The sequence below is a fragment of the Pseudophryne corroboree genome, chromosome 4 (genome assembly GCF_028390025.1).
Source record: "Pseudophryne corroboree isolate aPseCor3 chromosome 4, aPseCor3.hap2, whole genome shotgun sequence".
Classification (NCBI taxonomy): domain Eukaryota; kingdom Metazoa; phylum Chordata; class Amphibia; order Anura; family Myobatrachidae; genus Pseudophryne; species Pseudophryne corroboree.
Window position 1 is genome coordinate 19,468,424 of NC_086447.1, and position 13,461 is coordinate 19,481,884.

At 36.9% G+C, this 13,461-nt stretch overlaps 14 non-coding genes across 14 annotated transcripts; 7 read left to right on the top strand and 7 right to left on the bottom strand.

The window, feature by feature from the left end:
* Positions 1–441: 441 nt before the first annotated feature.
* TRNAN-GUU (transfer RNA asparagine (anticodon GUU)) lies at positions 442–515 on the bottom strand. Its single transcript has one exon. It is a non-coding gene; the product is annotated as a tRNA-Asn (tRNA).
* Positions 516–1,868: 1,353 nt separating this feature from the next.
* On the top strand, positions 1,869–1,940 carry TRNAM-CAU (transfer RNA methionine (anticodon CAU)). The gene has a single exon. It is a non-coding gene; the product is annotated as a tRNA-Met (tRNA).
* Positions 1,941–2,769: 829 nt separating this feature from the next.
* TRNAN-GUU (transfer RNA asparagine (anticodon GUU)) lies at positions 2,770–2,843 on the bottom strand. The gene has a single exon. It is a non-coding gene; the product is annotated as a tRNA-Asn (tRNA).
* Positions 2,844–3,029: 186 nt separating this feature from the next.
* Positions 3,030–3,101, top strand: TRNAM-CAU (transfer RNA methionine (anticodon CAU)). Its single transcript has one exon. It is a non-coding gene; the product is annotated as a tRNA-Met (tRNA).
* Positions 3,102–3,936: 835 nt separating this feature from the next.
* TRNAN-GUU (transfer RNA asparagine (anticodon GUU)) lies at positions 3,937–4,010 on the bottom strand. Its single transcript has one exon. It is a non-coding gene; the product is annotated as a tRNA-Asn (tRNA).
* Positions 4,011–4,196: 186 nt separating this feature from the next.
* On the top strand, positions 4,197–4,268 carry TRNAM-CAU (transfer RNA methionine (anticodon CAU)). The gene has a single exon. It is a non-coding gene; the product is annotated as a tRNA-Met (tRNA).
* Positions 4,269–5,103: 835 nt separating this feature from the next.
* On the bottom strand, positions 5,104–5,177 carry TRNAN-GUU (transfer RNA asparagine (anticodon GUU)). The gene has a single exon. It is a non-coding gene; the product is annotated as a tRNA-Asn (tRNA).
* A 2,254-nt stretch (positions 5,178–7,431) lies between these two features.
* On the bottom strand, positions 7,432–7,505 carry TRNAN-GUU (transfer RNA asparagine (anticodon GUU)). Its single transcript has one exon. It is a non-coding gene; the product is annotated as a tRNA-Asn (tRNA).
* A 186-nt stretch (positions 7,506–7,691) lies between these two features.
* Positions 7,692–7,763, top strand: TRNAM-CAU (transfer RNA methionine (anticodon CAU)). Its single transcript has one exon. It is a non-coding gene; the product is annotated as a tRNA-Met (tRNA).
* Positions 7,764–8,598: 835 nt separating this feature from the next.
* Positions 8,599–8,672, bottom strand: TRNAN-GUU (transfer RNA asparagine (anticodon GUU)). The gene has a single exon. It is a non-coding gene; the product is annotated as a tRNA-Asn (tRNA).
* A 1,353-nt stretch (positions 8,673–10,025) lies between these two features.
* TRNAM-CAU (transfer RNA methionine (anticodon CAU)) lies at positions 10,026–10,097 on the top strand. Its single transcript has one exon. It is a non-coding gene; the product is annotated as a tRNA-Met (tRNA).
* Positions 10,098–10,926: 829 nt separating this feature from the next.
* On the bottom strand, positions 10,927–11,000 carry TRNAN-GUU (transfer RNA asparagine (anticodon GUU)). Its single transcript has one exon. It is a non-coding gene; the product is annotated as a tRNA-Asn (tRNA).
* A 186-nt stretch (positions 11,001–11,186) lies between these two features.
* TRNAM-CAU (transfer RNA methionine (anticodon CAU)) lies at positions 11,187–11,258 on the top strand. Its single transcript has one exon. It is a non-coding gene; the product is annotated as a tRNA-Met (tRNA).
* Positions 11,259–12,353: 1,095 nt separating this feature from the next.
* TRNAM-CAU (transfer RNA methionine (anticodon CAU)) lies at positions 12,354–12,425 on the top strand. The gene has a single exon. It is a non-coding gene; the product is annotated as a tRNA-Met (tRNA).
* The last annotated feature ends 1,036 nt before the right edge of the window (positions 12,426–13,461 follow it).

Sequence of the window (13,461 nt, forward strand, 5' to 3'; positions counted from 1 at the left end):
ACTTGAGAAAGCAGCAAGGATGCAGTGAGGTTTATGTTTCCTGGTGTCAACCTGTATTATTTCAGTGGACATTGTAATGAGGATGCATCTTGCTGCCTTTCCAATGAAGCAAGTTTTAATCAGTAATAGGTGAAAAACCATTCCTACAAAGGTGTTAATCAGAGACTTGGCTTTGTGGACACTTTTCAGAGAGCAAATGTGTTAGCATAAAAATAAAGCCATAAAATGGAGAGCTGATTAATCACTCAATTGGATTTCTCTGCCTGCATAATTTTTTTTCTCTGCAACCCCATGCTAAATTGTGCTTCCTGTTTTTTATAAAATGACTTAATCAAATCTGACTGCATCAGAGAAGGCCAGGTACCCTACACTATAAGAGGTGGTTTGAAATTTTGACTTGTCTACTTAAAGATCACCAAAATTTGATCACAAGGTCAATTACGTCCCCGGGTGGGATTGAACCACCAACCTTTTGGTTAACAGCCGAATGCGCTAACCGATTGCGCCACAGAGACAGCTTGCAAAAGCAGGTACTGACAAAGGCTAAAAAGCATTCATCTAGAAAGTTTCCTTGAAAAAGGTTAAAAAGGCAATAATCTGGAGAGTTTTGCAAGATTTTTCTTCCATTGACCAACGAAGAAACACATTGGTACTTTCACATGATGAGTGAGTACTTCAGGATCTCTGACACTTACATGAGCAGCAGAGTGGCGCAGCGGAAGCGTGCTGGGCCCATACCCCAGAGGTCGGTGGATCGAAACCATCCTCTGCTATGTGCACTTATTTTTTTGTTAATTAAATTCTTCCAAAACTGGAATTGATATTTTGACTCTTTTATTTTTACTTAAAGTACAATAACTTTTAACATTTTAATTTGTTTTAATAGTATATTGACAGCATTGTTTTCTTTCAGAAATCCACTTAATTTTTTTTACCCTATTACTGAAATGGTAATTGACAAAAACAAGCTACATTGTCACCAGAAGAGCAATGCAAAATGTACAATTGATATTTCAAAATCATCTTTCCATCTTGAATTTCAATGATGCATTGGGGCAACGATTTTGTGAGAAACATCTTCACCCTTAAAGAAAGATTTTCTTAACTTCTTACCTGTGTGCTGATTAGATATCACCTGGTTTTCACATTAAACAGATTCCCACTTGAGAAAGCAGCAAGGATGCAGTGAGGTTTATGTTTCCTGGTGTCAACCTGTATTATTTCAGTGGACATTGTAATGAGGATGCATCTTGCTGCCTTTCCAATGAAGCAAGTTTTAATCAGTAATAGGTGAAAAAACATTCCTACAAAGGTGTTAATCAGAGACATGGCTTTGTGGACACTTTTCAGAGAGCAAATGTGTTAGCATAAAAATAAAGCCATAAAATGGAGAGCTGATTAATCACTCAATTGGATTTCTCTGCCTGCATAATTTTTTTTCTCTGCAACCCCATGCTAAATTGTGCTTCCTGTTTTTTATAAAATGACTTAATCAAATCTGACTCTGATTGCATCAGAGAAGGCCAGGTACCCTACACTATAAGAGGTGGTTTGAAATTTTGACTTGTCTACTTAAAGATCACCAAAATTTGATCACAAGGTCAATTACGTCCCCGGGTGGGATTGAACCACCAACCTTTCGGTTAACAGCCAAATGCGCTAACTGATTTCGCCACAGAGACAGCTTGCAAAAGCATGTACTGACAAAGGCTAAAAAGCATTCATCTAGAAAGTTTCCTAGAAAAAGGTTAAAAAGGCAATAATCTGGAGAGTTTTGCAAGATTTTTCTTCCATTGACCAACGAAGAAACACATTGGTACTTTCACATGATGAGTGAGTTCTTCAGGATCTCTGACACTTACATGAGCAGCAGAGTGGCGCAGCGGAAGCGTGCTGGGCCCATAACCCAGAGGTCGGTGGATCGAAACCATCCTCTGCTATGTGCACTTATTTTTTTGTTAATTAAATTCTTCCAAAACTGGAATTGATATTTTGACTCTTTTATTTTTACTTAAAGTACAATAACTTTTAACATTTTAATTTGTTTTAATAGTATATTGACAGCATTGTTTTCTTTCAGAAATCCACTTAATTTTCTTTACCCTATTACTGAAATGGTAATTGACAAAAACAAGCTACATTGTCACCAGAAGAGCAATGCAAAATGTACAATTGATATTTCAAAATCATCTTTCCATCTTGAATTTCAATGATGCATTGGGGCAACGATTTTGTGAGAAACATCTTCACCCTTAAAGAAAGATATTCTTAACTTCTTACCTGTGTGCTGATTAGATATCACCTGGTTTTCACATTAAACAGATTCCCACTTGAGAAAGCAGCAAGGATGCAGTGAGGTTTATGTTTCCTGGTGTCAACCTGTATTATTTCAGTGGACATTGTAATGAGGATGCATCTTGCTGCCTTTCCAATGAAGCAAGTTTTAATCAGTAATAGGTGAAAAACCATTCCTACAAAGGTGTTAATCAGAGACTTGGCTTTGTGGACACTTTTCAGAGAGCAAATGTGTTAGCATAAAAATAAAGCCATAAAATGGAGAGCTGATTAATCACTCAATTGGATTTCTCTGCCTGCATAATTTTTTTTCTCTGCAACCCCATGCTAAATTGTGCTTCCTGTTTTTTATAAAATGACTTAATCAAATCTGACTGCATCAGAGAAGGCCAGGTACCCTACACTATAAGAGGTGGTTTGAAATTTTGACTTGTCTACTTAAAGATCACCAAAATTTGATCACAAGGTCAATTACGTCCCCGGGTGGGATTGAACCACCAACCTTTTGGTTAACAGCCGAATGCGCTAACCGATTGCGCCACAGAGACAGCTTGCAAAAGCAGGTACTGACAAAGGCTAAAAAGCATTCATCTAGAAAGTTTCCTAGAAAAAGGTTAAAAAGGCAATAATCTGGAGAGTTTTGCAAGATTTTTCTTCCATTGACCAACGAAGAAACACATTGGTACTTTCACATGATGAGTGAGTACTTCAGGATCTCTGACACTTACATGAGCAGCAGAGTGGCGCAGCGGAAGCGTGCTGGGCCCATAACCCAGAGGTCGGTGGATCGAAACCATCCTCTGCTATGTGCACTTATTTTTTTGTTAATTAAATTCTTCCAAAACTGGAATTGATATTTTGACTCTTTTATTTTTACTTAAAGTACAATAACTTTTAACATTTTAATTTGTTTTAATAGTATATTGACAGCATTGTTTTCTTTCAGAAATCCACTTAATTTTTTTTACCCTATTACTGAAATGGTAATTGACAAAAACAAGCTACATTGTCACCAGAAGAGCAATGCAAAATGTACAATTGATATTTCAAAATCATCTTTCCATCTTGAATTTCAATGATGCATTGGGGCAACGATTTTGTGAGAAACATCTTCACCCTTAAAGAAAGATTTTCTTAACTTCTTACCTGTGTGCTGATTAGATATCACCTGGTTTTCACATTAAACAGATTCCCACTTGAGAAAGCAGCAAGGATGCAGTGAGGTTTATGTTTCCTGGTGTCAACCTGTATTATTTCAGTGGACATTGTAATGAGGATGCATCTTGCTGCCTTTCCAATGAAGCAAGTTTTAATCAGTAATAGGTGAAAAAACATTCCTACAAAGGTGTTAATCAGAGACATGGCTTTGTGGACACTTTTCAGAGAGCAAATGTGTTAGCATAAAAATAAAGCCATAAAATGGAGAGCTGATTAATCACTCAATTGGATTTCTCTGCCTGCATAATTTTTTTTCTCTGCAACCCCATGCTAAATTGTGCTTCCTGTTTTTTATAAAATGACTTAATCAAATCTGACTCTGATTGCATCAGAGAAGGCCAGGTACCCTACACTATAAGAGGTGGTTTGAAATTTTGACTTGTCTACTTAAAGATCACCAAAATTTGATCACAAGGTCAATTACGTCCCCGGGTGGGATTGAACCACCAACCTTTCGGTTAACAGCCGAATGCGCTAACCGATTGCGCCACAGAGACAGCTTGCAAAAGCATGTATTGACAAAGGCTAAAAAGCATTCATCTAGAAAGTTTCCTAGAAAAAGGTTAAAAAGGCAATAATCTGGAGAGTTTTGCAAGATTTTTCTTCCATTGACCAACGAAGAAACACATTGGTACTTTCACATGATGAGTGAGTACTTCAGGATCTCTGACACTTACATGAGCAGCAGAGTGGCGCAGCGGAAGCGTGCTGGGCCCATAACCCAGAGGTCGGTGGATCGAAACCATCCTCTGCTATGTGCACTTATTTTTTTGTTAATTAAATTCTTCCAAAACTGGAATTGATATTTTGACTCTTTTATTTTTACTTAAAGTACAATAACTTTTAACATTTTAATTTGTTTTAATAGTATATTGACAGCATTGTTTTCTTTCAGAAATCCACTTAATTTTCTTTACCCTATTACTGAAATGGTAATTGACAAAAACAAGCTACATTGTCACCAGAAGAGCAATGCAAAATGTACAATTGATATTTCAAAATCATCTTTCCATCTTGAATTTCAATGATGCATTGGGGCAACGATTTTGTGAGAAACATCTTCACCCTTAAAGAAAGATTTTCTTAACTTCTTACCTGTGTGCTGATTAGATATCACCTGGTTTTCACATTAAACAGATTCCCACTTGAGAAAGCAGCAAGGATGCAGTGAGGTTTATGTTTCCTGGTGTCAACCTGTATTATTTCAGTGGACATTGTAATGAGGATGCATCTTGCTGCCTTTCCAATGAAGCAAGTTTTAATCAGTAATAGGTGAAAAACCATTCCTACAAAGGTGTTAATCAGAGACTTGGCTTTGTGGACACTTTTCAGAGAGCAAATGTGTTAGCATAAAAATAAAGCCATAAAATGGAGAGCTGATTAATCACTCAATTGGATTTCTCTGCCTGCATAATTTTTTTTCTCTGCAACCCCATGCTAAATTGTGCTTCCTGTTTTTTATAAAATGACTTAATCAAATCTGACTCTGATTGCATCAGAGAAGGCCAGGTACCCTACACTATAAGAGGTGGTTTGAAATTTTGACTTGTCTACTTAAAGATCACCAAAATTTGATCACAAGGTCAATTACGTCCCCGGGTGGGATTGAACCACCAACCTTTCGGTTAACAGCCGAATGCGCTAACCGATTGCGCCACAGAGACAGCTTGCAAAAGCATGTATTGACAAAGGCTAAAAAGCATTCATCTAGAAAGTTTCCTAGAAAAAGGTTAAAAAGGCAATAATCTGGAGAGTTTTGCAAGATTTTTCTTCCATTGACCAACGAAGAAACACATTGGTACTTTCACATGATGAGTGAGTACTTCAGGATCTCTGACACTTACATGAGCAGCAGAGTGGCGCAGCGGAAGCGTGCTGGGCCCATAACCCAGAGGTCGGTGGATCGAAACCATCCTCTGTTATGTGCACTTATTTTTTTGTTAATTAAATTCTTCCAAAACTGGAATTGATATTTTGACTCTTTTATTTTTACTTAAAGTACAATAACTTTTAACATTTTAATTTGTTTTAATAGTATATTGACAGCATTGTTTTCTTTCAGAAATCCACTTAATTTTCTTTACCCTATTACTGAAATGGTAATTGACAAAAACAAGCTACATTGTCACCAGAAGAGCAATGCAAAATGTACAATTGATATGTCAAAATCATCTTTCCATCTTGAATTTCAATGATGCATTGGGGCAACGATTTTGTGAGAAACATCTTCACCCTTAAAGAAAGATTTTCTTAACTTCTTACCTGTGTGCTGATTAGATATCACCTGGTTTTCACATTAAACAGATTCCCACTTGAGAAAGCAGCAAGGATGCAGTGAGGTTTATGTTTCCTGGTGTCAACCTGTATTATTTCAGTGGACATTGTAATGAGGATGCATCTTGCTGCCTTTCCAATGAAGCAAGTTTTAATCAGTAATAGGTGAAAAAACATTCCTACAAAGGTGTTAATCAGAGACTTGGCTTTGTGGACACTTTTCAGAGAGCAAATGTGTTAGCATAAAAATAAAGCCATAAAATGGAGAGCTGATTAATCACTCAATTGGATTTCTCTGCCTGCATAATTTTTTTTCTCTGCAACCCCATGCTAAATTGTGCTTCCTGTTTTTTATAAAATGACTTAATCAAATCTGACTCTGATTGCATCAGAGAAGGCCAGGTACCCTACACTATAAGAGGTGGTTTGAAATTTTGACTTGTCTACTTAAAGATCAGCAAAATTTGATCACAAGGTCAATTACGTCCCCGAGTGATATTGAACCACCAGCCTTTCGGTTAACAGCCGAATGCGCTAACCGATTGCACCACAGATACAACTTGCAAAATCATGTACTAACAAAGGCTAAAAAGCATTCATCTAGAAAGTTTCCTAGAAAAAGGTTAAAAAGGCCATAATCTGGAGAGTTTTGCAAGATTTTTCTTCCATTGACCAACGAAGAAACACATTGGTACTTTCACATGATGAGTAAGTACTTCAGGATCTCTGGCACTTACATGAGCAGCAGAGTGGCGCAGCGGAAGCGTGCTGGGCCCATAACCCAGAGGTCGGTGGATCAAAACCATCCTCTGCTATGTGCACTTATTTTTTTGTTAATTAAATTCTTCCAAAACTGGAATTGATATTTTGACTCTTTTATTTTTACTTAAAGTACAATAACTTTTAACATTTTAATTTGTTTTAATAGTATATTGACAGCATTGTTTTCTTTCAGAAATCCACTTAATTTTCTTTACCCTATTACTGAAATGGTAATTGACAAAAACAATCTACATTGTCACCAGAAGAGCAATGCAAAATGTACAATTGATATTTCAAAATCATCTTTCCATCTTGAATTTCAATGATGCATTGGGGCAACGATTTTGTGAGAAACATCTTCACCCTTAAAGAAAGATATTCTTAACTTCTTACCTGTGTGCTGATTAGATATCACCTGGTTTTCACATTAAACAGATTCCCACTTGAGAAAGCAGCAAGGATGCAGTGAGGTTTATGTTTCCTGGTGTCAACCTGTATTATTTCAGTGGACATTGTAATGAGGATGCATCTTGCTGCCTTTCCAATGAAGCAAGTTTTAATCAGTAATAGGTGAAAAACCATTCCTACAAAGGTGTTAATCAGAGACTTGGCTTTGTGGACACTTTTCAGAGAGCAAATGTGTTAGCATAAAAATAAAGCCATAAAATGGAGAGCTGATTAATCACTCAATTGGATTTCTCTGCCTGCATAATTTTTTTTCTCTGCAACCCCATGCTAAATTGTGCTTCCTGTTTTTTATAAAATGACTTAATCAAATCTGACTGCATCAGAGAAGGCCAGGTACCCTACACTATAAGAGGTGGTTTGAAATTTTGACTTGTCTACTTAAAGATCACCAAAATTTGATCACAAGGTCAATTACGTCCCCGGGTGGGATTGAACCACCAACCTTTTGGTTAACAGCCGAATGCGCTAACCGATTGCGCCACAGAGACAGCTTGCAAAAGCATGTACTGACAAAGGCTAAAAAGCATTCATCTAGAAAGTTTCCTAGAAAAAGGTTAAAAAGGCAATAATCTGGAGAGTTTTGCAAGATTTTTCTTCCATTGACCAACGAAGAAACACATTGGTACTTTCACATGATGAGTGAGTACTTCAGGATCTCTGACACTTACATGAGCAGCAGAGTGGCGCAGCGGAAGCGTGCTGGGCCCATAACCCAGAGGTCGGTGGATCGAAACCATCCTCTGCTATGTGCACTTATTTTTTTGTTAATTAAATTCTTCCAAAACTGGAATTGATATTTTGACTCTTTTATTTTTACTTAAAGTACAATAACTTTTAACATTTTAATTTGTTTTAATAGTATATTGACAGCATTGTTTTCTTTCAGAAATCCACTTAATTTTTTTTACCCTATTACTGAAATGGTAATTGACAAAAACAAGCTACATTGTCACCAGAAGAGCAATGCAAAATGTACAATTGATATTTCAAAATCATCTTTCCATCTTGAATTTCAATGATGCATTGGGGCAACGATTTTGTGAGAAACATCTTCACCCTTAAAGAAAGATTTTCTTAACTTCTTACCTGTGTGCTGATTAGATATCACCTGGTTTTCACATTAAACAGATTCCCACTTGAGAAAGCAGCAAGGATGCAGTGAGGTTTATGTTTCCTGGTGTCAACCTGTATTATTTCAGTGGACATTGTAATGAGGATGCATCTTGCTGCCTTTCCAATGAAGCAAGTTTTAATCAGTAATAGGTGAAAAACCATTCCTACAAAGGTGTTAATCAGAGACTTGGCTTTGTGGACACTTTTCAGAGAGCAAATGTGTTAGCATAAAAATAAAGCCATAAAATGGAGAGCTGATTAATCACTCAATTGGATTTCTCTGCCTGCATAATTTTTTTTCTCTGCAACCCCATGCTAAATTGTGCTTCCTGTTTTTTATAAAATGACTTAATCAAATCTGACTCTGATTGCATCAGAGAAGGCCAGGTACCCTACACTATAAGAGGTGGTTTGAAATTTTGACTTGTCTACTTAAAGATCACCAAAATTTGATCACAAGGTCAATTACGTCCCCGGGTGGGATTGAACCACCAACCTTTCGGTTAACAGCTGAATGCGCTAACCGATTGCGCCACAGAGACAGCTTGCAAAAGCATGTATTGACAAAGGCTAAAAAGCATTCATCTAGAAAGTTTCCTAGAAAAAGGTTAAAAAGGCAATAATCTGGAGAGTTTTGCAAGATTTTTCTTCCATTGACCAACGAAGAAACACATTGGTACTTTCACATGATGAGTGAGTACTTCAGGATCTCTGACACTTACATGAGCAGCAGAGTGGCGCAGCGGAAGCGTGCTGGGCCCATAACCCAGAGGTCGGTGGATCGAAACCATCCTCTGTTATGTGCACTTATTTTTTTGTTAATTAAATTCTTCCAAAACTGGAATTGATATTTTGACTCTTTTATTTTTACTTAAAGTACAATAACTTTTAACATTTTAATTTGTTTTAATAGTATATTGACAGCATTGTTTTCTTTCAGAAATCCACTTAATTTTCTTTACCCTATTACTGAAATGGTAATTGACAAAAACAAGCTACATTGTCACTAGAAGAGCAATGCAAAATGTACAATTGATATTTCAAAATCATCTTTCCATCTTGAATTTCAATGATGCATTGGGGCAACGATTTTGTGAGAAACATCTTCACCCTTAAAGAAAGATTTTCTTAACTTCTTACCTGTGTGCTGATTAGATATCACCTGGTTTTCACATTAAACAGATTCCCACTTGAGAAAGCAGCAAGGATGCAGTGAGGTTTATGTTTCCTGGTGTCAACCTGTATTATTTCAGTGGACATTGTAATGAGGATGCATCTTGCTGCCTTTCCAATGAAGCAAGTTTTAATCAGTAATAGGTGAAAAACCATTCCTACAAAGGTGTTAATCAGAGACTTGGCTTTGTGGACACTTTTCAGAGAGCAAATGTGTTAGCATAAAAATAAAGCCATAAAATGGAGAGCTGATTAATCACTCAATTGGATTTCTCTGCCTGCATAATTTTTTTTCTCTGCAACCCCATGCTAAATTGTGCTTCCTGTTTTTTATAAAATGACTTAATCAAATCTGACTCTGATTGCATCAGAGAAGGCCAGGTACCCTACACTATAAGAGGTGGTTTGAAATTTTGACTTGTCTACTTAAAGATCAGCAAAATTTGATCACAAGGTCAATTACGTCCCCGAGTGATATTGAACCACCAGCCTTTCGGTTAACAGCCGAATGCGCTAACCGATTGCACCACAGATACAACTTGCAAAATCATGTACTAACAAAGGCTAAAAAGCATTCATCTAGAAAGTTTCCTAGAAAAAGGTTAAAAAGGCCATAATCTGGAGAGTTTTGCAAGATTTTTCTTCCATTGACCAACGAAGAAACACATTGGTACTTTCACATGATGAGTAAGTACTTCAGGATCTCTGGCACTTACATGAGCAGCAGAGTGGCGCAGCGGAAGCGTGCTGGGCCCATAACCCAGAGGTCGGTGGATCGAAACCATCCTCTGCTATGTGCACTTATTTTTTTGTTAATTAAATTCTTCCAAAACTGGAATTGATATTTTGACTCTTTTATTTTTACTTAAAGTACAATAACTTTTAACATTTTAATTTGTTTTAATAGTATATTGACAGCATTGTTTTCTTTCAGAAATCCACTTAATTTTCTTTACCCTATTACTGAAATGGTAATTGACAAAAACAATCTACATTGTCACCAGAAGAGCAATGCAAAATGTACAATTGATATTTCAAAATCATCTTTCCATCTTGAATTTCAATGATGCATTGGGGCAACGATTTTGTGAGAAACATCTTCACCCTTAAAGAAAGATATTCTTAACTTCTTACCTGTGTGCTGATTAGATATCACCTGGTTTTCACATTAAACAGATTCCCACTTGAGAAAGCAGCAAGGATGCAGTGAGGTTTATGTTTCCTGGTGTCAACCTGTATTATTTCAGTGGACATTGTAATGAGGATGCATCTTGCTGCCTTTCCAATGAAGCAAGTTTTAATCAGTAATAGGTGAAAAACCATTCCTACAAAGGTGTTAATCAGAGACTTGGCTTTGTGGACACTTTTCAGAGAGCAAATGTGTTAGCATAAAAATAAAGCCATAAAATGGAGAGCTGATTAATCACTCAATTGGATTTCTCTGCCTGCATAATTTTTTTTCTCTGCAACCCCATGCTAAATTGTGCTTCCTGTTTTTTATAAAATGACTTAATCAAATCTGACTGCATCAGAGAAGGCCAGGTACCCTACACTATAAGAGGTGGTTTGAAATTTTGACTTGTCTACTTAAAGATCACCAAAATTTGATCACAAGGTCAATTACGTCCCCGGGTGGGATTGAACCACCAACCTTTCAGTTAACAGCCGAATGCGCTAACCGATTGCGCCACAGAGACAGCTTGCAAAAGCATGTACTGACAAAGGCTAAAAAGCATTCATCTAGAAAGTTTCCTAGAAAAAGGTTAAAAAGGCAATAATCTGGAGAGTTTTGCAAGATTTTTCTTCCATTGACCAACGAAGAAACACATTGGTACTTTCACATGATGAGTGAGTACTTCAGGATCTCTTACACTTACATGAGCAGCAGAGTGGCGCAGCGGAAGCGTGCTGGGCCCATAACCCAGAGGTCGGTGGATCGAAACCATCCTCTGCTATGTGCACTTATATTTTTGTTAATTAAATTCTTCCAAAACTGGAATTGATATTTTGACTCTTTTATTTTTACTTAAAGTACAATAACTTTTAACATTTTAATTTGTTTTAATAGTATATTGACAGCATTGTTTTCTTTCAGAAATCCACTTAATTTTCTTTACCCTATTACTGAAATGGTAATTGACAAAAACAAGCTACATTGTCACCAGAAGAGCAATGCAAAATGTACAATTGATATTTCAAAATCATCTTTCCAGCTTGAATTTCAATGATGCATTGGGGCAACGATTTTGTGAGAAACATCTTCACCCTTAAAGAAAGATTTTCTTAACTTCTTACCTGTGTGCTGATTAGATATCACCTGGTTTTCACATTAAACAGATTCCCACTTGAGAAAGCAGCAAGGATGCAGTGAGGTTTATGTTTCCTGGTGTCAACCTGTATTATTTCAGTGGACATTGTAATGAGGATGCATCTTGCTGCCTTTCCAATGAAGCAAGTTTTAATCAGTAATAGGTGAAAAAACATTCCTACAAAGGTGTTAATCAGAGACTTGGCTTTGTGGACACTTTTCAGAGAGCAAATGTGTTAGCATAAAAATAAAGCCATAAAATGGAGAGCTGATTAATCACTCAATTGGATTTCTCTGCCTGCATAATTTTTTTTCTCTGCAACCCCATGCTAAATTGTGCTTCCTGTTTTTTATAAAATGACTTAATCAAATCTGACTCTGATTGCATCAGAGAAGGCCAGGTACCCTACACTATAAGAGGTGGTTTGAAATTTTGACTTGTCTACTTAAAGATCACCAAAACTTGATCACAAGGTCAATTACGTCCCCGGGTGGGATTGAACCACCAACCTTCCGGTTAACAGCCGAATGCACTAACCGATTGCGCCACAGAGACAGCTTGCAAAAGCATGTACTGACAAAGGCTAAAAAGCATTCATCTAGAAAGTTTCCTAGAAAAAGGTTAAAAAGGCAATAATCTGGAGAGTTTTGCAAGATTTTTCTTCCATTGACCAACGAAGAAACACATTGGTACTTTCACATGATGAGTGAGTACTTCAGGATCTCTGACACTTACATGAGCAGCAGAGTGGCGCAGCGGAAGCGTGCTGGGCCCATAACCCAGAGGTCGGTGGATCGAAACCATCCTCTGCTATGTGCACTTATTTTTTTGTTAATTAAATTCTTCCAAAACTGGAATTGATATTTTGACTCTTTTATTTTTACTTAAAGTACAATAACTTTTAACATTTTAATTTGTTTTAATAGTATATTGACAGCATTGTATTCTTTCAGAAATCCAATTAATTTTCTTTACCCTATTACTGAAATGGTAATTGACAAAAACAAGCTACATTGTCACCAGAAGAGCAATGCAAAATGTACAATTGATATTTCAAAATCATCTTTCCATCTTGAATTTCAATGATGCATTGGGGCAACGATTTTGTGAGAAACATCTTCACCCTTAAAGAAAGATTTTCTTAACTTCTTACCTGTGTGCTGATTAGATATCACCTGGTTTTCACATTAAACAGATTCCCACTTGAGAAAGCAGCAAGGATGCAGTGAGGTTTATGTTTCCTGGTGTCAACCTGTATTATTTCAGTGGACATTGTAATGAGGATGCATCTTGCTGCCTTTCCAATGAAGCAAGTTTTAATCAGTAATAGGTGAAAAACCATTCCTACAAAGGTGTTAATCAGAGACTTGGCTTTGTGGACACTTTTCAGAGAGCAAATGTGTTAGCATAAAAATAAAGCCATAAAATGGAGAGCTGATTAATCACTCAATTGGATTTCTCTGCCTGCATAATTTTTTTTCTCTGCAACCCCATGCTAAATTGTGCTTCCTGTTTTTTATAAAATGACTTAATCAAATCTGACTCTGATTGCATCAGAGAAGGCCAGGTACCCTACACTATAAGAGGTGGTTTGAAATTTTGACTTGTCTACTTAAAGATCACCAAAATTTGATCACAAGGTCAATTACGTCCCCAGGTGGGATTGAACCACCAACCTTTCGGTTAACAGCCGAATGCGCTCACTGATTGCGCCACAGAGACAGCTTGCAAAAGCATGTATTGACAAAGGCTAAAAAGCATTCATCGAGAAAGTTTCCTAGAAAAAGGTTAAAAAGGCAATAATCTGGAGAGTTTTGCAAGATTTTTCATCCATTGACCAACGAAGAAA